General features: G+C 44.9%; 1 long non-coding RNA gene across 1 annotated transcript; it reads right to left on the bottom strand.

The window, feature by feature from the left end:
- Positions 1–932: 932 nt before the first annotated feature.
- LOC135571759 (uncharacterized) lies at positions 933–23,464 on the bottom strand. The gene is made up of 3 exons (XR_010463897.1): positions 23,375–23,464; positions 21,217–21,331; positions 933–1,415 (listed from the first exon to the last, which is right to left on the bottom strand). It is a non-coding gene; the product is annotated as an uncharacterized LOC135571759 (long non-coding RNA).
- Positions 23,465–25,384: the final 1,920 nt, after the last annotated feature.

The following is a 25,384-nucleotide window of genomic DNA, read 5'->3' on the forward strand; positions in this document are numbered from 1 at the left end:
AGTGCAGCGTCTGGATGCTCCTCATTAATCACATCAGACCAACCTATCTGGATTACCGCCCTCTGCCTTCCTTGACCTGTTTTTTGCCTAAACTCAGCTGTTGTTACTCCGATGTTGTCTGCATCTGTGTCTTACCTGAAACGTGATAGTCACACCTGGAGGAAACCTGGCACCATCACTACAGTGAAGCATGTTGGTGGTGGCAGCATCATGCTGTGGGGATGTTTTTCAGTGGCAGGGACTGGGAGACTTGTCAGGTTCGAGGGAAAGATAAATGGAGAAAAGTACAGAGAGATCCTTGATGAAAACCTGCTCCAGAGCACTCAGGACCTCAGACTGGGGCGAAGGTTCACCTTCCAACAGGACAACAACCGTATCACTCAGCCAAGACAATGCAGGAGTGGCTTCGGGACAAGTCTCTGAATGTCCTTGAGTGGCCCAGCCAGAGCCCGGACTTGACCGCTATCGAACATCTCTGGAGAGACCTGAAAATAGCTGTGCAGCGACACTCCCCATCCAACCTGACAGGGCTTGAGAGGACCTGCAGAGAAAAATGGGATAAACTCCCTAAATACAGGTGTGCCAAGCTTGTAGCGTCATACCCAAGAAGAATCGAGGCTGTAATCGCTGCCAATGGTGCTTCAACAAAGTACGGAGTCTGAATACTTATGTAAATGTGATATTTCCGTTCTTTATTTTTAATACATTTGCTTACATTTCTAAAAACCTGTTTTGCTTTGTCATTATTGGGTATAGTGTGTTGCTTGATGAGGGGGATTTTTTTTTTTTTCATTTTAGAATAAGGCTGTAACATAACAAAATGTGGAAAATGTCAAGGGGTCTTAATAGGATTGTATACTCAATATAATGATAAAAACATCACAAGATTACACTTATTGACTGAAGTCAAAATAATTAAGACAAGACCCAAATTCAGTTTGACAACACTCATTTTATTAAAACAAAAATATCTTCTCTCATGTTATTGTTACAGAAGTTATCCAGAATGGCACTGTGTACAGGCAGAACATTGGGCATAGTTGACAGTGGAACAGACGGTGACAGTAAACACAACATGTTCATTTCTTCCTTCTGTTCAACCCTGGCTCATCCATCTTTATCTTAGTTCACCCCTTTCCAACCAAGACTGCATAAAAAAGCACAATTCAAAACATTTGACAGTTAAAATCTTATTGGCCTTCCCTTTACTAATCATGCACCCCTAACCCCACAGCATCAGAGTCAACGCCATTGTGATTAACTAACATGGTGGTTAACTAACATGGCGATACGGAAAGAAGCAGACGCGATAGACATATTTATTAGGTGGAGGAGAAGAGAGAGGGATGACTGGAGGAGAGGAACCATGGCGTTTCATTTGGAGCCCTCTTCAGCTTTCTTCTCCTGCTCGATATCTGTGAGAGAAAGAGAGAGCGAGGGAGGGGGAGAGCGAGAGCGGGGAGAGCGAGGGGAGGGGAGAGCGAGAGAGGGGAGAGCGAGAGAGGGGAGAGCGAGAGAGGGGGGAGAGCGAGGGAGGGGAGAGCGAGAGAGGGGAGAGCGAGGGAGGGGAGAGCGAGAGAGGGGGAGAGCGAGGGCGGGGAGAGCGAGGGAGGGGGGGAGAGCGAGAGAGGGGGAGAGCGAGAGAGCGGGAGAGGGGAGAGCGAGAGAGGGGGAGAGCGAGGGAGGGGGAGAGCGAGGGAGGGGAGAGCGAGAGAGGGGGGAGAGCGAGAGGGGGAGAGCGAGGGCGGGGGAGAGCGAGAGAGCGAGAGAGGGGGAGAGCGAGAGACTTAGTGATTAGTCTATGTCTTGAGCACTGTTGTGATGGATACATGGCATATTGAGTAATCAACCTATCATATATATTTGTTAATCACCTCATTTATTTCAAAACACTCAAAACAGGACATCACAACCCATCCAAAATGGAAGATACTGTATCAGAAAATGGCAGTACATCATCATACAGAACGTTAAAATCCCCAGCTATCACTGAGCAATAGAACACAGGATGAATCCACTCTCATCAGGAGGGGGGCTGGCTGAGAGGCAGCTTCTGAGACAGATGGTTCCTCTCCTGTCATTGGCTCGTTATCAGCCTGGCAAAACCGCCAGTCCAATAGTCAAGCATCTTTTATCGTGCTATCAACAACCCTCTCGTCAGGTTTCTACGGTAAACTCTGCTATCAACAACCCTCTCCTCAAGTTTCTACTGTAAATCCTGCTATCAACAACCCTCTCCTCAAGTTTCTACTGTAAATCCTGCTATCAACAACCCTCTCCTCAGGTTTCTATGGTAAATCCTGCTATCAACAACCCTCTCCTCAGGTTTCTACTGTAAATCCTGCTATCAACAACCCTCTCCTCAGGTTTCTAAGGTAAACCCTGCTATCAACAACCCTCTCCTCAGGTTTCTACTGTAAATCCTGCTATCAACAACCCTCTCCTCAGGTTTCTACTGTAAATCCTGCTATCAACAACCCTCTCCTCAGGTTTCTACTGTACATCCTGCTATCAACAACCCTCTCCTCAGGTTTCTACTGTAAATCCTGCTATCAACAACCCTCTCCTCAGGTTTCTACTGTAAACCCTGCTATCAACAACCCTCTCCTCAGGTTTCTACGGTAAACCCTGCTATCAACAACCCTCTCCTCAGGTTTCTACTGTAAATCCTGCTATCAACAACCCTCTCCTCAGGTTTCTACTGTAAATCCTGCTATCAACAACCCTCTCCTCAGGTTTCTACTGTAAATCTTCAAGAGGTGTGTGTGAGGCTGTCTGAGTGAAGCTATATGGTATGTCTGCTGGTAATACTGCACTGTACAGCCCTGTCTAAGTTGGTACTTGCCAGGGGTTATGGGGAAATTGTGCTTTAAGAAATCAAATGGAAGACTACACAATAGAACATGGTAACAGAGTAATTGTCATGTCATTTTAATATTATGACCATGTAATACTGATGTAAATACCTGGTAAATAGAGAACTGGAAATAGAAAGCCTAACCAACCAACTTCAATTGGGGGTCTAGATTTCTTTACTAGAGGTTCCTCCCTGCATTGCAGTATTCTCTGTCCTGGGGTGGGGGTTATGATGCTTACTACTGCACTCCCAAATCACACCTCCTACCACACTGCTACTGACAGAGAACATCTTGAATATCCACCCAAATCACACCTCCTACCACACTGCTACTGACAGAGAACATCTTGAATATCCACCCAAATCACACCTCCTACCACACTGCTACTGACAGAGAACATCTTGAATATCCACCCAAATATCCACCCAAATCACACCTCCTACCACACTGCTACTGACAGAGAACATCTTGAATATCCACCCAAATCACACCTCCTACCACACTGCTACTGACAGAGAACATCTTGAATATCCACCCAAATCACACCTCCTACCACACTGCTACTGACAGAGAACATCTTGAATATCCACCCAAATCACACCTCCTACCACACTGCTACTGACAGAGAACATCTTGAATATCCACCCAAATCACACCTCCTACCACACTGCTACTGACAGAGAACATCTTGAATATCCACCCAAATCACACCTCCTACCACACTGCTACTGACAGAGAACATCTTGAATATATCCACCCAAATCACACCTCCTACCACACTGCTACTGACAGAGAACATCTTGAATATCCACCCAAATCACACCTCCTACCACACTGCTACTGACAGAGAACATCTTGAATATCCACCCAAATCACACCTCCTACCACACTGCTACTGACAGAGAACATCTTGAATATCCACCCAAATCACACCTCCTACCACACTGCTACTGACAGAGAACATCTTGAATATCCACCCAAATCACACCTCCTACCACACTGCTACTGACAGAGAACATCTTGAATATCCACCCAAATCACACCTCCTACCACACTGCTACTGACAGAGAACATCTTGAATCCACCCAAATCACACTCCTAAATCTGACAGAGAACATCTTGAATATCCACCCAAATACCACACTGCTACTGACAGAGAACATCTTGAATATCCACCCAAATCACACCTCCTACCACACTGCTACTGACAGAGAACATCTTGAATATCCACCCAAATCACACCTCCTACCACACTGCTACTGACAGAGAACATCTTGAATATCCACCCAAATCACACCTCCTACCACACTGCTACTGACAGAGAACATCTTGAATATCCATCCCAAATCACACCTCCTACCACACTGCTACTGACAGAGAACATCTTGAATATCCACCCAAATCACACCTCCTACCACACTGCTACTGACAGAGAACATCTTGAATATCCACCCAAATCACACCTCCTACCACACTGCTACTGACAGAGAACATCTTGAATATCCACCCAAATCACACCTCCTACCACACTGCTACTGACAAACAATTTATATCCATTTCCACACTATGAGTTTGGAATAATACTGTGAAATTGTGAAAAGGATGATGCCATTTCAGTGTAAAAGCTGTTTGAAAAAGCTGCCTGGAATTTCAGCCTGTTTTGGTGGGAGTGAGATTTGGCGTTCCATGGTAACATCACCATGCGATAAATTAGTTAATAGACCAATAAGAAAGAGAGTTCCAAACCCCTCTGCCAATAACAGCTCATTTTCTGTTTTCCGCTCCCCACTCAAAACTTGCTAAATTCTATTGCTCTTCGCTAAGAAGCTATTTTTGTTGCTTTTTGACAATTTTAACTCACAGCAATCACAGTAATCACAGCAATCACAGTAATCACAGTAATCACAGTAATCACAGTAATCACAGTAATCACAGTAATCACAGCAATCACAGTAATCACAGCAATCACAGTAATCACAGTAATCACAGTAATCACAGCAATCACAGTAATCACAGCAATCACAGTAATCACAGTAATCACAGTAATCACAGCAATCACAGTAATCACAGCAATCACAGTAATCACAGCAATCACAGTAATCACAGTAATCACAGTAATCATAGTAATCACAGTAATCACAGTAATCACAGCAATCACAGTAATCACAGCAATCACAGTAATCACAGCAATCACAGTAATCACAGTAATCACAGTAATCATAGTAATCACAGTAATCACAGTAATCACAGCAATCACAGTAATCATAGCAATCACAGTAATCACAGTAATCACAGCAATCACAGTAATCATAGTAATCACAGTAATCACAGTAATCACAGTAATCACAGCAATCACAGTAATCACAGCAATCACAGTAATCACAGCAATCACAGTAATCATAGTAATCACAGCAATCACAGTAATCAGTAATCACATCAATAGCCTAGTGGTTAGAGCGTAGAGGCGGCAGGTAGCCTAGTGGTTAGAGCGTAGAGGCGGCAGGTAGCCTAGTGGTTAGAGCGTAGAGGCGGCAGGTAGACTAGTGGTTAGAGCGTAGAGGCGGCAGGTAGCCTAGTGGTTAGAGCGTAGAGGCGGCAGGTAGCCTAGTGGTTAGAGCGTAGAGGCGGCAGGTAGACTAGTGGTTAGAGCGTAGAGGCGGCAGGTAGCCTAGTGGTTAGGCGAGCGCCTGGTGGAGGCGGCAGGTAGACTAGTGGTTAGAGCGTAGAGGCGGCAGGTAGCCTAGTGGTTAGAGCGTGGAGGCGGCAGGTAGCCTAGTGGTTAGAGCGTGGAGGCGGCAGGTAGCCTAGTGGTTAGAGCGTAGAGGCGGCAGGTAGACTAGTGGTTAGAGCGTAGAGGCGGCAGGTAGACGGCGTAGAGGCGGCAGGTAGCCTAGTGGTTAGAGTGTAGAGGCGGCAGGTAGCCTAGTGGTTAGAGTTTAGAGGCGGCAGGTAGCCTAGTGGTTAGAGTGTAGAGGCGGCAGGTAGCCTAGTGGTTAGAGTGTAGAGGCGGCAGGTAGCCTTGTGGTTAGAGTGTAGAGGCGGCAGGTAGCCTAGTGGTTAGAGTGTAGAGGCGGCAGGTAGCCTAGTGGTTAGAGTGTAGAGGCGGCAGGTAGCCTTGTGGTTAGAGTGTAGAGGCGGCAGGTAGCCTAGTGGTTAGAGCGTTGGACTAGTAACCGAAAGGTTGCAAAATGTTGCATTCCTGAGCTGCCAAGGTAAAAATCTGTCGTACAGCCCCTGAACAAGGCAGGTAACCCACTGTTCCTAGGCCGTCATTGAAAATAAGAACATGTTCTTAACTGACTTGCCTAGTTAAATAAAGGTAAAATAAAAAATAAAATGTATGAAGTTTGAGATGTGGGCATGCAGTATCTCAGGTTAGGATTGGATCGTGACAGATAGAGGCAACAACAGAGGTTATATGAGCATTCCCTTTAAAATGCTAAAATGCTGTACTGTTGACCAGAGCCAGGCACTATGTAGGGATAAGGGTTCAATTTGGGATGGAACAAGAGAAAGGAGGAATCAGGCAGTATCTGATGGAGGGGGGTGATAAGCATCAGTTCATGTTGATGAGGCTGCTGACATGGTGACCGCGTAACTCCTCTCTTCCTGCTCCTCTGTCACGTCACTTCCTGTTCCTCTGTCACGTCACTTCCTGTCTGACCTACGGCTTCAGCCTTGTCCACCCTGTCTGAACTAAGACCTCTTTAGGTCTGCACTAAAGCCCTAGCTAGTACAGTCCCTTTCTGCACCAGAAGGCAGACTCTCCTCCCTAACTGCACTAAGATTGCATCTCCAATGTAGCTTGACTGCAAAGCTCAATGCACAGGCCCGGAAAGCCCAGCTTTTTGTGACTAATCTGCACAATGTTATTAATACCAAAGAAATAACTGTTGGCTGCCAGGCCTCAGAGCCACTAAAATATCATCACGGTTCTGTAACGCTGCTGGATAGCAGTCAGACCAGTGTGTACTTGATAACTGGAATGCATTGGGCGTAACTGTACAAATGTAACCTACGGTAAGTGTTCTTCTCAACAGTGTTGTACTGTTTCTGGATGGTCAGGTGAACATTTACCCTCTACTTTACATACAGTCAAATAAAGAGAAACTACACATGACTAACTCTACAGTAGAAGGGCACTAACACTACAGTAGAAGGGCACTAACACTACAGTAGAAGGGCACTAACACACTACAGTAGAAGGGCACTAACACTACAGTAGAAGGACACTAATACACTACAGTAGAAGGGCACTAACACACTACTAACACTACAGTAGAAGGGCACTAACACACTACAGTAGAAGGGCACTAACACTACAGTAGAAGGGCACTAACACACTACTAACACTACAGTAGAAGGGCACTAACACTACAGTAGAAGGGCACTAACTCTACAGTAGAAGGGCACTAACTCTACAGTAGAAGGGCACTAACACTACAGTAGAAGGGCACTAACACTACAGTAGAATGGGCACTAACACACTACAGTAGAAGGGCACTAACACTACAGTAGAAGGGCACTAACACACTACTAACACTACAGTAGAAGGGCACTAACACTACAGTAGAAGGGCACTAACACTACAGTAGAAGGGCACTAACTCTACAGTAGAAGGGCACTAACTCTACAGTAGAAGGGCACTAACACTACAGTAGAAGGGCACTAACACACTACAGTAGAAGGACACTAACACACTACTAACTCTACAGTAGAAGGGCACTAACACTACAGTAGAAGGGCACTAACACACTACTAACACTACAGTAGAAGGGCACTAACACACTACTAACACTACAGTAGAAGGGCACTAACACTACAGTAGAAGGGCACTAACACTACAGTAGAAGGACACTAACACACTACTAACACTACAGTAGGACGGCACTAACACACTACTAACACTACAGTAGAAGGGCACTAACACTACAGTAGAAGGGCACTAACACACTACTAACACTACAGTAGGACGGCACTAACACACTACTAACACTACGGTAGAAGGGCACTAACACACTACAGTAGAAGGGCACTAACACACTACAGTAGAAGGGCACTAACACTACAGTAGAAGGGCACTAACACACTACTAACACTACAGTAGAAGGGCACTAACACACTACAGTAGAAGGGCACTAACACTACAGTAGAAGGGCACTAACACTACAGTAGAAGGGCACTAACACTACAGTAGAAGGGCACTAACACACTACTAACACTACAGTAGAAGGGCACTAACACACTACTAACACCACAGTAGGACGGCACTAATACACTAACACTACAGTAGAAGGGCACTAACACTACAGTAGAAGGGCACTAACACACTACTAACACCACAGTAGGACGGCACTAACACACTACTAACACTACAGTAGAAGGGCACTAACACACTACTAACACTACAGTAGAAGGGCACTAACACACTACTAACACCACAGTAGGACGGCACTAATACACTAACACTACAGTAGAAGGGCACTAACACTACAGTAGAAGGGCACTAACACACTACTAACACCACAGTAGGACGGCACTAACACTACAGTAGAAGGGCACTAACACACTACTAACACCACAGTAGAAGGGCACTAACACTACAGTAGAAGGGCACTAACACACTACTAACACCACAGTAGGACGGCACTAACACACTACTAACACCACAGTAGAAGGGCACTAACACTACAGTAGAAGGGCACTAACACACTACTAACACCACAGTAGGACGGCACTAACACACTACTAACACCACAGTAGGACGGCACTAACACACTACTAACACCACAGTAGGACGGCACTAACACACTACAGTAGAAGGGCACTAACACACTACAGTAGAAGGGCACTAACACACTACAGTAGAAGGGCACTAACACACTACAGTAGAAGGGCACTAACACACTACTAACACCACAGTAGGACGGCACTAACACACTACAGTAGAAGGGCACTAACACACTACAGTAGAAGGGCACTAACACTACAGTAGAAGGGCACTAACACACTACTAACACCACAGTAGGACGGCACTAACACACTACAGTAGAAGGGCACTAACACACTACAGTAGAAGGGCACTAACACTACAGTAGAAGGGCACTAACACACTACAGTAGAAGGGCACTAACACACTACAGTAGAAGGGCACTAACACACTACAGTAGGACGGCACTAACACACTACAGTAGAAGGGCACTAACACACTACAGTAGAAGGGCACTAACACTACAGTAGAAGGGCACTAACACACTACTAACACCACAGTAGGACGGCACTAACACACTACAGTAGAAGGGCACTAACACACTACAGTAGAAGGGCACTAACACACTACAGTAGAAGGGCACTAACACACTACAGTAGAAGGGCACTAACACACTACTAACACCACAGTAGGACGGCATGTGTATTTTATGTTTTTTTCCTCTTGGCCAGCCAAAGATATTAGGTTGAACAAGGACAAGACCTTTTACAGTTGCCCTCAAGTGTGTACCAGGCTCTCGGTTAATCAGCAATAGGCCGATATCATGCTTGTGCAGTGTTGCAGTCTTCTTTCTGTACAATACAGTCGGAGGCACTTAACTACTGTAAACAGAGAGGGAGACAGGTACAGGGTAGCTACTGTAAACAGAGAGGGAGACAGGTACAGGGTAGCTACTGTAAACAGAGAGGGAGACAGGTACAGGGTAGCTACTGTAAACAGAGAGGGAGACAGGTACAGGGTAGCTACTGTAAACAGAGAGGGAGACAGGTACAGGGTAGCTACTGTAAACAGAGAGGGAGACAGGTAGAGGGTAGCTACTGTAATCAGAGAGGGAGACAGGTAGAGGGTAGCTACTGTAATCAGAGAGGGAGACAGGTACAGGGTAGCTACTGTAAACAGAGAGGGAGACAGGTACAGGGTAGCTACTGTAATCAGAGAGGGAGACAGGTACAGGGTAGCTACTGTAAACAGAGAGGGATACAGGCACAGGGTAGCTACTGTAATCAGAGAGGGAGACAGGTACAGGGTAGCTACTGTAAACAGAGAGGGAGACAGGTACAGGGTAGCTACTGTAAACAGAGAGGGAGACAGGTACAGGGTAGCTACTGTAATCAGAGAGGGAGACAGGTATAGTACAGCTCAATGCACAGGCCCAGAAAGCCCAGCTTTATGTGACTAATCTGCATAATGTTATTAATACTAAAGAAATAACTGTTGGCTGCCAGGCCTCAGAGCCACTAAAATATCATCACGGTTCTGTAACGCTGCTGGATAGCAGTCAGACCAGTGTGTACTTGATAACTGGAATGCATTGGGCGTAACTGTACAAATGTAACCTACGGTAAGTGTTCTTCTCAACAGTGTTGTACTGTTTCTGGATGGTCAGGTGAACATTTACCCTCTACTTTACATACAGTCAAATAAAGAGAAACTACACATGACAAACTCTACAGTAGAAGGGCACTAACACTACAGTAGAAGGGCACTAACACTACAGTGGAAGGGCACTAACACACTACAGTAGAAGGGCACTAACACTACAGTAGAAGGACACTAACACACTACAGTAGAAGGGCACTAACACACTACAGTAGAAGGGCACTAACACTACAGTAGAAGGGCACTAACACACTACTAACACTACAGTAGAAGGGCACTAACACTACAGTAGAAGGGCACTAACACTACAGTAGAAGGGCACTAACTCTACAGTAGAAGGGCACTAACTCTACAGTAGAAGGGCACTAACACTACAGTAGAAGGGCACTAACACTACAGTAGAATGGGCACTAACACACTACAGTAGAAGGGCACTAACACTACAGTAGAAGGGCACTAACACACTACTAACACTACAGTAGAAGGGCACTAACACTACAGTAGAAGGGCACTAACTCTACAGTATAAGGGCACTAACTCTACAGTAGAAGGGCACTAACACTACAGTAGAAGGGCACTAACACACTACAGTAGAAGGGCACTAACACTACAGTAGAAGGACACTAACACACTACAGTAGAAGGGCACTAACACACTACTAACACTACAGTAGAAGGGCACTAACACACTACAGTAGAAGGGCACTAACACTACAGTAGAAGGGCACTAACACACTACTAACACTACAGTAGAAGGGCACTAACACTACAGTAGAAGGGCACTAACTCTACAGTAGAAGGGCACTAACTCTACAGTAGAAGGGCACTAACACTACAGTAGAATGGGCACTAACACACTACAGTAGAAGGGCACTAACACTACAGTAGAAGGGCACTAACACACTACTAACACTACAGTAGAAGGGCACTAACACTACAGTAGAAGGGCACTAACTCTACAGTAGAAGGGCACTAACTCTACAGTAGAAGGGCACTAACGCTACAGTAGAAGGGCACTAACACACTACAGTAGAAGGACACTAACACACTACTAACTCTACAGTAGAAGGGCACTAACACTACAGTAGAAGGGCACTAACACACTACTAACACTACAGTAGAAGGGCACTAACACACTACTAACACTACAGTGGAAGGGCACTAACACACTACAGTAGAAGGGCACTAACACACTACTAACACTACAGTAGAAGGGCACTAACACACTACAGTAGAAGGGCACTAACACACTACTAACACTACAGTAGAAGGGCACTAACACTACAGTAGAAGGACACTAACACACTACTAACACTACAGTAGGACGGCACTAACACACTACTAACACTACAGTAGAAGGGCACTAACACTACAGTAGAAGGGCACTAACACACTACTAACACTACAGTAGGACGGCACTAACACACTACTAACACTACGGTAGAAGGGCACTAACACACTACAGTAGAAGGGCACTAACACACTACAGTAGAAGGGCACTAACACTACAGTAGAAGGGCACTAACACACTACTAACACTACAGTAGAAGGGCACTAACACACTACAGTAGAAGGGCACTAACACTACAGTAGAAGGGCACTAACACACTACAGTAGAAGGGCACTAACACACTACTAACACTACAGTAGAAGGGCACTAACACTACAGTAGAAGGGCACTAATACACTACTAACACCACAGTAGAAGGGCACTAACACACTACTAACTCTACAGTAGAAGGGCACTAACACTACAGTAGAAGGGCACTAACACACTACTAACACTACAGTAGGACGGCACTAACACACTACTAACACTACAGTAGAAGGGCACTAACACTACAGTAGAAGGGCACTAACACACTACTAACACTACAGTAGAAGGGCACTAACACACTACAGTAGAAGGGCACTAACACTACAGTAGAAGGGCACTAACACTACAGTAGAAGGGCACTAACACACTACTAACACCACAGTAGGACGGCACTAACACACTACTAACACTACAGTAGAAGGGCACTAACACACTACTAACACTACAGTAGAAGGGCACTAACACACTACAGTAGAAGGGCACTAACACTACAGTAGAAGGGCACTAACACTACAGTAGAAGGGCACTAACACACTACTAACACCACAGTAGGACGGCACTAACACACTACTAACACCACAGTAGGACGGCACTAATACACTAACACTACAGTAGAAGGGCACTAACACTACAGTAGAAGGGCACTAACACACTACTAACACCACAGTAGGACGGCACTAATACACTAACACTACAGTAGAAGGGCACTAACACTACAGTAGAAGGGCACTAACACTACAGTAGAAGGGCACTAACACACTACAGTAGAAGGGCACTAACACTACAGTAGAAGGGCACTAACACACTACTAACACTACAGTAGAAGGGCACTAACACTACAGTAGAAGGGCACTAACTCTACAGTAGAAGGGCACTAACTCTACAGTAGAAGGGCACTAACACTACAGTAGAATGGGCACTAACACACTACAGTAGAAGGGCACTAACACTACAGTAGAAGGGCACTAACACACTACTAACACTACAGTAGAAGGGCACTAACACTACAGTAGAAGGGCACTAACTCTACAGTAGAAGGGCACTAACTCTACAGTAGAAGGGCACTAACGCTACAGTAGAAGGGCACTAACACACTACAGTAGAAGGACACTAACACACTACTAACTCTACAGTAGAAGGGCACTAACACTACAGTAGAAGGGCACTAACACACTACTAACACTACAGTAGAAGGGCACTAACACACTACTAACACTACAGTGGAAGGGCACTAACACACTACAGTAGAAGGGCACTAACACACTACTAACACTACAGTAGAAGGGCACTAACACACTACAGTAGAAGGGCACTAACACACTACTAACACTACAGTAGAAGGGCACTAACACTACAGTAGAAGGACACTAACACACTACTAACACTACAGTAGGACGGCACTAACACACTACTAACACTACAGTAGAAGGGCACTAACACTACAGTAGAAGGGCACTAACACACTACTAACACTACAGTAGGACGGCACTAACACACTACTAACACTACGGTAGAAGGGCACTAACACACTACAGTAGAAGGGCACTAACACACTACAGTAGAAGGGCACTAACACTACAGTAGAAGGGCACTAACACACTACTAACACTACAGTAGAAGGGCACTAACACACTACAGTAGAAGGGCACTAACACTACAGTAGAAGGGCACTAACACACTACAGTAGAAGGGCACTAACACACTACTAACACTACAGTAGAAGGGCACTAACACTACAGTAGAAGGGCACTAATACACTACTAACACCACAGTAGAAGGGCACTAACACACTACTAACTCTACAGTAGAAGGGCACTAACACTACAGTAGAAGGGCACTAACACACTACTAACACTACAGTAGGACGGCACTAACACACTACTAACACTACAGTAGAAGGGCACTAACACTACAGTAGAAGGGCACTAACACACTACTAACACTACAGTAGAAGGGCACTAACACACTACAGTAGAAGGGCACTAACACTACAGTAGAAGGGCACTAACACTACAGTAGAAGGGCACTAACACACTACTAACACCACAGTAGGACGGCACTAACACACTACTAACACTACAGTAGAAGGGCACTAACACACTACTAACACTACAGTAGAAGGGCACTAACACACTACAGTAGAAGGGCACTAACACTACAGTAGAAGGGCACTAACACTACAGTAGAAGGGCACTAACACACTACTAACACCACAGTAGGACGGCACTAACACACTACTAACACCACAGTAGGACGGCACTAATACACTAACACTACAGTAGAAGGGCACTAACACTACAGTAGAAGGGCACTAACACACTACTAACACCACAGTAGGACGGCACTAATACACTAACACTACAGTAGAAGGGCACTAACACTACAGTAGAAGGGCACTAACACTACAGTAGAAGGGCACTAACACACTACTAACACCACAGTAGGACGGCACTAATACACTAACACTACAGTAGAAGGGCACTAACACTACAGTAGAAGGGCACTAACACACTACTAACACCACAGTAGGACGGCACTAATACACTAACACTACAGTAGAAGGGCACTAACACTACAGTAGAAGGGCACTAACACTACAGTAGAAGGGCACTAACACACTACTAACACCACAGTAGGACGGCACTAACACACTACTAACACCACAGTAGGACGGCACTAATACACTAACACTACAGTAGAAGGGCACTAACACTACAGTAGAAGGGCACTAACACACTACTAACACCACAGTAGGACGGCACTAACACACTACTAACACCACAGTAGGACGGCACTAATACACTAACACTACAGTAGAAGGGCACTAACACTACAGTAGAAGGGCACTAACACACTACTAACACCACAGTAGGACGGCACTAACACACTACTAACACCACAGTAGGACGGCACTAACACACTACTAACACCACAGTAGGACGGCACTAACACACTACTAACACTACAGTAGAAGGGCACTAACACACTACTAACACCACAGTAGGACGGCACTAATACACTAACACTACAGTAGAAGGGCACTAACACTACAGTAGAAGGGCACTAACACTACAGTAGAAGGGCACTAACACACTACAGTAGAAGGGCACTAACACTACAGTAGAAGGGCACTAACACACTACTAACACTACAGTAGAAGGGCACTAACACTACAGTAGAAGGGCACTAACTCTACAGTAGAAGGGCACTAACTCTACAGTAGAAGGGCACTAACACTACAGTAGAATGGGCACTAACACACTACAGTAGAAGGGCACTAACACTACAGTAGAAGGGCACTAACACACTACTAACACTACAGTAGAAGGGCACTAACACTACAGTAGAAGGGCACTAACTCTACAGTAGAAGGGCACTAACTCTACAGTAGAAGGGCACTAACGCTACAGTAGAAGGGCACTAACACACTACAGTAGAAGGACACTAACACACTACTAACTCTACAGTAGAAGGGCACTAACACTACAGTAGAAGGGCACTAACACACTACTAACACTACAGTAGAAGGGCACTAACACACTACTAACACTACAGTGGAAGGGCACTAACACACTACAGTAGAAGGGCACTAACACACTACTAACACTACAGTAGAAGGGCACTAACACACTACAGTAGAAGGGCACTAACACACTACTAACACTACAGTAGAAGGGCACTAACACTACAGTAGAAGGACACTAACACACTACTAACACTACAGTAGGACGGCACTAACACACTACTAACACTACAGTAGAAGGGCACTAACACTACAGTAGAAGGGCACTAACACACTACTAACACTACAGTAGGACGGCACTAACACACTACTAACACTACGGTAGAAGGGCACTAACACACTACAGTAGAAGGGCACTAACACACTACAGTAGAAGGGCACTAACACTACAGTAGAAGGGCACTAACACACTACTAACACTACAGTAGAAGGGCACTAACACACTACAGTAGAAGGGCACTAACACTACAGTAGAAGGGCACTAACACACTACAGTAGAAGGGCACTAACACACTACTAACACTACAGTAGAAGGGCACTAATACACTACTAACACCACAGTAGAAGGGCACTAACACACTACTAACTCTACAGTAGAAGGGCACTAACACTACAGTAGAAGGGCACTAACACACTACTAACACTACAGTAGGACGGCACTAACACACTACTAACACTACAGTAGAAGGGCACTAACACTACAGTAGAAGGGCACTAACACACTACTAACACTACAGTAGAAGGGCACTAACACACTACAGTAGAAGGGCACTAACACTACAGTAGAAGGGCACTAACACTACAGTAGAAGGGCACTAACACACTACTAACACCACAGTAGGACGGCACTAACACACTAACACTACAGTAGAAGGGCACTAACACACTACTAACACTACAGTAGAAGGGCACTAACACACTACAGTAGAAGGGCACTAACACTACAGTAGAAGGGCACTAACACTACAGTAGAAGGGCACTAACACACTACTAACACCACAGTAGGACGGCACTAACACACTACTAACACCACAGTAGGACGGCACTAATACACTAACACTACAGTAGAAGGGCACTAACACTACAGTAGAAGGGCACTAACACTACAGTAGAGGGGCACTAACACACTACTAACACCACAGTAGGACGGCACTAATACACTAACACTACAGTAGAAGGGCACTAACACTACAGTAGAAGGGCACTAACACACTACTAACACCACAGTAGGACGGCACTAATACACTAACACTACAGTAGAAGGGCACTAACACTACAGTAGAAGGGCACTAACACTACAGTAGAAGGGCACTAACACACTACTAACACCACAGTAGGACGGCACTAACACACTACTAACACCACAGTAGGACGGCACTAATACACTAACACTACAGTAGAAGGGCACTAACACTACAGTAGAAGGGCACTAACACACTACTAACACCACAGTAGGACGGCACTAACACACTACTAACACCACAGTAGGACGGCACTAATACACTAACACTACAGTAGAAGGGCACTAACACTACAGTAGAAGGGCACTAACACACTACTAACACCACAGTAGGACGGCACTAACACACTACTAACACCACAGTAGGACGGCACTAACACACTACTAACACCACAGTAGGACGGCACTAACACACTACTAACACTACAGTAGAAGGGCACTAACACACTACTAACACCACAGTAGGACGGCACTAATACACTAACACTACAGTAGAAGGGCACTAACACTACAGTAGAAGGGCACTAACACTACAGTAGAAGGGCACTAACACTACAGTAGAAGGGCACTAACACTACAGTAGAAGGGCACTAACACTACAGTAGAAGGGCACTAACACACTACTAACACCACAGTAGGACGGCACTAACACACTACTAACACTACAGTAGAAGGGCACTAACACACTACTAACACCACAGTAGGACGGCACTAACACACTACTAACACTACAGTAGAAGGGCACTAACACACTACTAACACCACAGTAGGACGGCACTAACACACTACTAACACTACAGTAGAAGGGCACTAACACACTACAGTAGAAGGGCACTAACACACTACTAACACCACAGTAGGACGGCACTAACACACTACTAACACCACAGTAGGACGGCATGTGTATTTTATGTTTTTTTCCTCTTGGCCAGCCAAAGATATTAGGTTGAACAAGGACAAGACCTTTTACAGTTGCCCTCAAGTGTGTACCAGGCTCTCGGTTAATCAGCAATAGGCCGATATTATGCTTGTGCAGTGTTGCAGTCTTCTTTCTGTACAATACAGTCGGAGGCACTTAACTACTGTAAACAGAGAGGGAGACAGGTACAGGGTAGCTACTGTAAACAGAGAGGGAGACAGGTACAGGGAAGCTATTGTAAACAGAGAGGGAGACAGGTACAGGGAAGCTATTGTAAACAGAGAGGGAGACAGGTACAGGGAAGCTATTGAAAACAGAGAGGGAGACAGGTAGAGGGTAGCTACTGTAAACAGAGAGGGAGACAGGTACAGGGTAGCTACTGTAATCAGAGAGGGAGACAGGTACAGGGTAGCTACTGTAAACAGAGAGGGAGACAGGTACAGGGTAGCTACTGTAAACAGAGAGGGAGACAGGTACAGGGTAGCTACTGTAAACAGAGAGGGAGACAGGTACAGGGTAGCTACTGTAATCAGAGAGGGAGACAGGTAGAGGGTAGCTACTGTAAACAGAGAGGGAGACAGGTACAGGGTAGCTACTGTAATCAGAGAGGGAGACAGGTACAGGGTAGCTACTGTAAACAGAGAGGGAGACAGGTAGAGGGTAGCTACTGTAATCAGAGAGGGAGACAGGTAGAGGGTAGCTACTGTAATCAGAGAGGGAGACAGGTAGAGGGTAGCTACTGTAAACAGAGAGGGAGACAGGTACAGGGTAGCTACTGTAAACAGAGAGGGAGACAGGTAATCAGAGAGGGAGAGGTACAGGGTAGCTACTGTAATCAGAGAGGGAGACAGGTACAGGGTAGCTACTGTAAACAGAGAGGGAGACAGGTACAGGGTAGCTACTGTAAACAGAGAGGGAGACAGGTACAGGGTAGCTACTGTAAACAGAGAGGGAGACAGGTACAGGGTAGCTACTGTAAACAGAGAGGAGAGAGCTACTGTAAACGGGTACAGGGTAGCTACTGTAAACAGAGAGGGAGACAGGTAGAGGGTAGCTACTGTAAACAGAGAGGGAGACAGGTAGAGGGTAGCTACTGTAATCAGAGAGGAGACAGGTACAGGGTAGCTACTGTAAACAGAGAGAGACAGGGAGACAGGTAGAGGGTAGCTACTGTAAACAGAGAGGGAGACAGGTAGAGGGTAGCTACTGTAAACAGAGAGGGAGACAGGTAGAGGGTAGCTACTGTAATCAGAGAGGGAGACAGGTACAGGGTAGCTACTGTAAACAGAGAGGGAGACAGGTACAGGGTAGCTACTGTAAACAGAGAGGGAGACAGGTACAGGGTAGCTACTGTAAACAGAGAGACAATACAGGGTAGCTACTGTAAACAGAGGGAGACAGGTAGAGGGTAGCTACTGTAAACAGAGAGGGAGACAGGTAGAGGGTAGCTACTGTAATCAGAGGAGACAGGAGACAGGTAGAGGGACAGCTACTGTAAACAGAGGGAGACAGTAGCTACTGTAAACAACAGAGACAGGAGACAGGTAATCAGAGGGAGACAGGTAGAGCTACTGTAAACAGAGGGAGACAGGTACAGGGTAGCTACTGTAAACAGGGAGACAGCAGGGTAGCTACTGTAATCAGAGAGGGAGACAGGTACAGGGTAGCTACTGTAATCAGAGAGGGAGACAGGTAGAGGGTAGCTACTGTAAACAGAGAGGGAGACAGGTACAGGGTAGCTACTGTAAACAGAGAGGGAGACAGGTACAGGGTAGCTACTGTAATCAGAGAGGGAGACAGGTACAGGGTAGCTACTGTAAACAGAGAGGGAGACAGGTACAGGGTAGCTACTGTAAACAGAGAGGGAGACAGGAGGGTAGCTGTAAACAGGAGACAGGGGTAGCTACTGTAATCAGAGAGGGAGACAGGTACAGGGTAGCTACTGTAATCAGAGAGGGAGACAGGTATAGTACAGCTCAATGCACAGGCCCAGAAAGCCCAGCTTTATGTGACTAATCTGCATAATGTTATTAATACCAAAGAAATAACTGTTGGCTGCCAGGCCTCAGAGCCACTAAAATATCATCACGGTTCTGTAACGCTGCTGGATAGCAGTCAGACCAGTGTGTACTTGATAACTGGAATGCATTGGGTGTAACTGTACAAATGTAACCTACGGTAAGTGTTCTTCTCAACAGTGTTGTACTGTTTCTGGATGGTCAGGTGAACATTTACCCTCTACTTTACATACAGTCAAATAAAGAGAAACTACACATGACTAACTCTACAGTAGAAGGGCACTAACACTACAGTAGAAGGGCACTAACACACTACAGTAGAAGGGCACTAACACTACAGTAGAAGGGCACTATAACACTACAGTAGAAGGGCACTAACACTACAGTAGAAGGGCACTAACACTACAGTAGAAGGGCACTAACATACTACAGTAGAAGGGCACTAACACTACAGTAGAAGGGCACTAACACTACAGTAGAAGGGCACTAACACACTACAGTAGAAGGGCACTAACACTACAGTAGAAGGGCACTATAACACTACAGTAGAAGGGCACTAACACACTACAGTAGAAGGGCACTAACACACTACTAACACTACAGTAGAAGGGCACTATAACACTACAGTAGAAGGGCACTAACACACTACTAACACTACAGTAGAAGGGCACTAACACTACAGTAGAAGGGCACTAACACACTACTAACACTACAGTAGAAGGGCACTAACACACTACAGTAGAAGGGCACTAACACACTACTAACACTACAGTAGAAGGGCACTAACACACTACAGTAGAAGGGTGTTACACACTACAGTAGAAGGGCACTAACACTACAGTAGAAGGGCACTAACACACTACAGTAGAAGGGCACTAACACACTACTACCACTACATTAGAAGGGCACTAATACACTACTAACACTACAGTAGAAGGGCACTAATAAACTACTAACACTACAGTAGAAGGGCACTAACACACTACTAACACTACAGTATAAGGGCACTAACACTACAGTAGAAGGGCACTAACTCTACAGTAGAAGGGCACTAACACACTACTAACACTACAGTAGAAGGGCACTAACAGTACAGTAGAAGGGCACTAACACTACAGTAGAAGGGCACTAACACTACAGTAGGAGGGCACTAACACACTACTAACACTACAGTAGAAGGGCACTAACACTACAGTAGAAGGGCACTAACACACTACAGTAGAAGGGCACTAACACACTACTACCACTACAGTAGAAGGGCACTAATACACTAACACTACAGTAGAAGGGCACTAACACACTACTAACACTACAGTAGAAGGGCACTAACACACTACTAACACTACAGTAGAAGGGCACTAACACTACAGTAGAAGGGCACTAACTCTACAGTAGAAGGGCACTAACACACTACTAACACTACAGTAGAAGGGCACTAACACTACAGTAGAAGGGCACTAACACTACAGTAGAAGGGCACTAACACTACAGTAGAAGGGCACTAACACACTACAGTAGAAGGGCACTAACACACTACTAACACTACAGTAGAAGGGCACTAACACACTACTAACAGTTACAGGGTGTGGCAGACGTAGGAGTATGAGCAATAAGGGGAGTAGACAGGTTAGGAGACTGGACAGGAAAGAAGGAGACTGGGTAGGAGACAGAAAAGGAGATAGGAGAAACGTACCCTCCTTGGTTGGCAGAGTGTTCTTCTCAGCAGTACTGGTCTTCTTTAGACACTTCTTGTCAAAGGTCTCCACTCCCTGCTTCACTGGGTTGTTGTCGCCCATCTTAGATGATGTCTGAGGGAGAAGGAGTCAGAATGTAAATGTCGAGATAGAGAGAGAATGAGAAGAGATAGAGAGAGAGAGAGAATGAGGAGAGATAGAGGGAGAGAGAGAGAATGAGAAGAGATAGAGGGAGAGAGAGAGAGAATGAGAAGAGATAGAGGGAGAGAGTCCTTAGACAAATATGTAATCTAGAATACAGGTGAGTGGATGCAGGTATATCCAGCCACACCCACCTTTACCTCTCTCTCTCACACACACACACACACACACACACACACACACACACACACAATCCAGACTCTCTAGCTAGTTACGTAATTCAGTCACTTGAATCAACACACACTCCCACGACTTCACCATTCACCATCTAACAAAGGAGAACAAATATCCAGGAGAGAGAGAGCTGTTCTTATGGAGTCATGTTACCCAGGCAGTCAGGTCTGCTGCAATGCACTGGTTCTAGTATATAGGAACGCAGAACTTTCTGGTTCAGAGAGAGAGCTGTTCTTATGGAGTCATGTTACCCAGGCAGTCAGGTCTGCTGCAATGCACTGGTTCTAGTATATAGGAACGCAGAACTTTCTGGTTCAGAGAGAGAGCTGTTCTTATGGAGTCATGTTACCCAGGCAGTCAGGTCTGCTGCAATGCACTGGTTCTAGTATATAGGAACGCAGAACTTTCTGGTTCAGAGAGAGAGGCTGCACAAAGAGCATATTGGGATGGAAGAATGGTATTCTGAAAGTCTATGAAAGGATGTGAATGAATGAACCTACATGCATTAGGATGTTAAGGTGCCACTTCCTAGTCTTTTAGATCTGTGTCGACCTGTAGTCTAGTCATTCAAACACAAATACAATTCTTAGCATACTACTAGAAAGTGTACACTGCCCTACCAAGCAAAAAGGCAGTAACTGCTCATTTGGTCTAAGATTAGTCCATGTCATTTTTTGCTACATTAAATTCATGTTTAATCATGTGGACAAGTATTCTACCTCTATTGTATTGTGTTTTGGAGAAAATGGGGGTCATGTTAGCAGTAACTGCCCAAAGTTACTGTGAAACCAAGGTAAATAAAATACATTTTTCTCAGTTCCACGCTATGAGCAGTTACTGACTTTTTGCTTGGTAGGGCAGTACGTTGCAGTGTGATTTCACATGCAAGGGCCAATGGTGTATCATGTTCCACCTCCACACACTGGTGCTTTATTTGAACAAATATTTAATTTATACTTCCACAAACGCAGAACTCAAAAACAGTCTCATGATCTGCTTGCAGGCAGATCTTATCTCGGTTCCCGTGAGTGCAATAGCTGGGTGTGACGTTGTTGTTTTTGCAGACCAATTTCTGTAAACCGTACAGATTCATTCATAGGTGTCATCGCCATCTGCAGTCAAATTAGCTAATTTGACAGATCTGTCGTGTTAAGGCATGTTGAGCTCACTATTAGAACATGTTTTTTTTTTTAATCATAAACGGCACCCCAATGAACCGCCAAACCAAAAGGCTGACTGTAGGCTGGAAGCATGTCAGCCGTCAGCATCACATGCATTGATTGGGCTTTAGGTAACAGTGCGACAACTGAAAACAATCAAATGTATTCGGAATGTCATCATACCAAGGCCTGTAACTATGATATAGATAGAGCCATGGTGACAATTCGCCTAACCTAACCATACAATAAGGAAACACAGACACGTTAAATAGCCTAGTTGGTAAAGGAATGCTGCAGGTGCGTTAAATACATGCATTGTAGAACTGTCAACACAGCAACAACAAAACATCTTTAAAAAGCCTAACACTAAATCATATCGCCTAATAATAACAAATAATATATAGCCTATTCTTTACTGAAAATCAAATACAACCGCACCTTCCTTCCGTCTGTTATTTGTATTATTTTTTTATTTTACAAATGCATAATAACACGATCATCAGAATAACGTTTTTAGGCTATGATGGCAACATAGGGTGGCATCCATAAACTAACGAACACATAGAGGGAGACAGGGACATGGAATTTGAATCATTTGTATATTAAAGCTACCAATATTTACCTGGTCCGAGGATGTGCGGTGAGAATGTCTGTTACAGGTACTACGTAGTGTAGTCTGCATATGTGTTGGACAAACCGTTAAATAGGGAAAGCGCACCCTTTTTTTTTTACACCAACTAAACACCAATCTGAGCTACGCCATTGGCCCAATCCATCCAGAGGAGGGATACCATTGGCCAGGTTAAATCCATTCGTTGAGATGTTGAGGGGGACAATGTTGTGCAGCGTTCATTTGATAAATCCGACAGTGATACCACAACGCCACCTTGTGGATACATACAGCATAGCCTACAGGTCCAGAGATGAGTGGAGAGGGCAACGCAAGAAGCATCTCCATATAAAATTCATCATAAACTGGGTGGTTCCAGCCCTGAATGCTGATTGGCTGGTCCGTCGTGGTATATGAGACCGTATACCACGGGTATGACAAAACATGTATTTTTACTGCTCTAATTACTTTAGTAACAACTTTATAATAGCAATAAGGCACCTCTGGGGCTTGTGGTATATTGCCAATATACCACGGCTAATGGTTGTATCCAGGCACTCTGCAATGCGTCGTGCATAAGAACAGCCCTTAGCTGTGGTATATTCACCATATACCACACCCCCTCGTTCCTTATTGCTTAAGTATAAAGTGCACACACATATTCAGAATAACCTGTAAAGTGAAACTCAAGTGTGGTTTGATAAAACATGTACTAATGCTCAGGCATGTCATAATGCAGCCTCGTGGATCAACATTGTATAGTAGTACAGTCTGGTACTTACAGTATATGTTCTCTGATGTCAAAATATTATGGGGCGGCAGGGTAGCCTAGTGGTTAGAGCGTTGGACTAGGAACCAGAAGGTTGCAAGTTCAAACCCCCGAGCTGACAAGGTACAAATCTGTCGTTCTGCCCCTGAACAGGCAGTTCCTAGGCTGTTCCTAGGCTGTCATTGAAAATAAGAATTTGTTCTTAAATGTATCATTCAAGTATTCCTCTAAGAGTGGAATATAATCAATTAGAATAGATATACTTTATAGTCCATTTTGTGAGAAACGGACATTGGTAATGAAGCCATACAGTAGGAAAGGAGTGATACATATCTCATTTGATTGATATGCAGTTGTTGTTTGAAATGTTATCAAGGACCTGTTGGCGAACCTTGACAGAGCACCTTGCACATAAATGGATCTCCTCGGCTCCGATACATTCCTGACTGAAAAAAATAGGAAACAGTGAGGCACCTGAAAGAAATAGGAAACAGTGAGGCACCTGAAAGAAATAGGAAACAGTGAGGCACCTGAAAGAAATAGGAAACAGTGAGGCACCTGAAAGAAATAGGAAACAGCGAGGCACCTGAAAGAAACAGGAAACAGTGAGGCACCTGAAAGAAATAGGAAACAGTGAGGCACCTGAAAGAAATAGGAAACAGTGAGGCACCTGAAAGAAATAGGAAACAGTGAGGCACCTGAAAGAAATAGGAAACAGTTAGGCAACCTGAAAGAAATAGGAAACAGTGAGGCACCTGAAAGAAATAGGAAACAGTGAGGCACCTGAAAGAAATAGGAAACAGTGAGGCACCTGAAAGAAATAGGAAACAGTGAGGCACCTGAAAGAAATAGGAAACAGTGAGGCACCTGAAAGAAATAGGAAACAGTGAGGCACCTGAAAGAAACAGGAAACAGTGAGGCACCTGAAAGAAATAGGAAACAGCGAGGCACCTGAAAGAAACAGGAAACAGTGAGGCACCTGAAAGAAATAGGAAACAGTGAGGCACCTGAAAGAAATAGGAAACAGTGAGGCACCTGAAAGAAATAGGAAACAGTGAGGCACCTGAAAGAAATAGGAAACAGTTAGGCAACCTGAAAGAAATAGGAAACAGTGAGGCACCTGAAAGAAATAGGAAACAGTGAGACACCTGAAAGAAATAGGAAACAGTGAGGCACCTGCAAGAAATAGGAAACAGTGAGGCACCTGAAAGAAATAGGAAACAGTGAGGCACCTGAAAGAAACAGGAAACAGT

This window comes from Oncorhynchus nerka, linkage group LG5 (genome assembly GCF_034236695.1).
Source record: "Oncorhynchus nerka isolate Pitt River linkage group LG5, Oner_Uvic_2.0, whole genome shotgun sequence".
Lineage (NCBI taxonomy): Eukaryota > Metazoa > Chordata > Actinopteri > Salmoniformes > Salmonidae > Oncorhynchus > Oncorhynchus nerka.